The sequence below is a fragment of the Octodon degus genome, unplaced genomic scaffold (genome assembly GCF_000260255.1).
Source record: "Octodon degus isolate 3935 unplaced genomic scaffold, OctDeg1.0 scaffold00026, whole genome shotgun sequence".
In the NCBI taxonomy this organism is placed as follows: Eukaryota; Metazoa; Chordata; class Mammalia; order Rodentia; family Octodontidae; genus Octodon; species Octodon degus.
This window is the reverse complement of record NW_004524602.1, coordinates 18,860,940-18,862,475: the sequence shown is the minus strand read 5'-3', so window position 1 is coordinate 18,862,475 and position 1,536 is coordinate 18,860,940. Positions and strand designations below refer to the sequence as shown.

General features: G+C 49.3%; 1 pseudogene; it reads left to right on the top strand.

The window, feature by feature from the left end:
* The first annotated feature begins 340 nt into the window (after positions 1–340).
* On the top strand, positions 341–1,298 carry LOC101577808 (annotated as a pseudogene).
* The last annotated feature ends 238 nt before the right edge of the window (positions 1,299–1,536 follow it).

The window sequence follows — 1,536 nt, the reverse complement described above, 5'->3', positions numbered from 1 at the left end:
TCAGCAAGCTCCTCCATGCACCTAGGGTTGACTTCTTTCTGGATCCCATTGCTTCCTCAGACATGGCCATAGTTTCTTACCATGACACATTTACAGTCCTTCTGAGAAAAAAGATTTTTCCCAACATTTGAAGTTTTGGGAGTGTTGGAGCTGCTGCCACTGAGTCCAGACCTGAGAAGCGCGCACCCCAACGCCCGCCCCATGTGCATTCCCGGTTCCTTGTGGTTCTAAGTCCAAGATGGCCAGCCTCAAGGATCAGCTGGTTGTGAATCTCCTTAAGGAGGACCAGGTGCCCTGATAAGATCACGGTTGTGGTGTTGGTGCTGCTGGTGTGGCCTGTGCCAACAGTGTCTTAATGAAGGACTTGGCAGGTGAGCTTGCTCTTGTTGACATCACAGAAGACAAATTGAAGGGAGAGATGATGGATATCCAGCACGGCAGCCTTTTCCTCAGGACACTAATTGTTTCTGGCAAAGACTATAATGTAACCACAAACTCTAAGCTGGTTATCTACCATTGGAGCACATCAGCAAGGGGAGAGAGCCATCTTAATTTGGCGCAGCAATATGTGAACAACTTCAAGTTCATCATTCCTAATGTTGTAAAGTACAGTCCTAGCTGCAAGTTGCTTGTTGTGTCCAGCCCAGTGGATATTTTGACCTATGTGGCTTGGAAGATAAGCCACTTTCCCAAGAACCATGTAATCGGCAGTGGTTGCAACCTGGATTCAGTCCAGTTCTGCTACCTGATGGGAGAAAGGCTGGGCATGCACCCACTGAGCTGCCGTGGCTGGATGCTCAGGGAGCACAGAGACTCCAGTGTCCCTGTGAGTAGAGTGGCATGAATGTTGCTGGTGTCACCCTGAAGAATCTGCATCCTGAGTTAGGAACTGATGGGGATAAGGAGCATTGGAAAGAGGTTAACAAACAGGCGGTTGACAGCACTTATGAAGTGATCAAACTGAAAGGCTACACATCTGGGCCACTGGACTGTCGGTGGCAGATTTGGCAGAAAGTATAATGAAGAACCTTAGGAGGGTGCATCCAATTTCTACCATGATTAAGGGGCCCTATGGAATCAAGGATGATGTCTTCCTTAGTGTCCCTTGTGTCCTGGGACAGAATGGGATCTCTGACATCGTGAAGGTGACTCTGACTCCTGAGGAGGAGGCACGTTGGAAGAAGAGTGCGGACACCCTGTGGTCCGTCCAGAAGGAGCTGCAGTTTTAGAGTCTTCCAGTGTCACCACGTCACTGCCTAGGCTACAGGAGGGTTTAGTTGGTGTTGTGCCAGTTGTCCTTTTTATCTGTCATGTGACTGAAGCGGCACTATTAAGATGGCCTAGGGAAAGCATCAGTTTCTGAAAGTTAGAAGTAGAGATGGTTCACAAAACCCCACAGCTCTGTCCTGTTGCCGGGTGCTGCTGCACTTTGTAGTCCTGTTCGTATGAAGTAGCCCAGCTCCTCGGAGACACCTCGCTGCGCAGGCTCCAGTTACTCTTCAGACAGATGTGTGTTACTTGGTTACACAGCTTCAC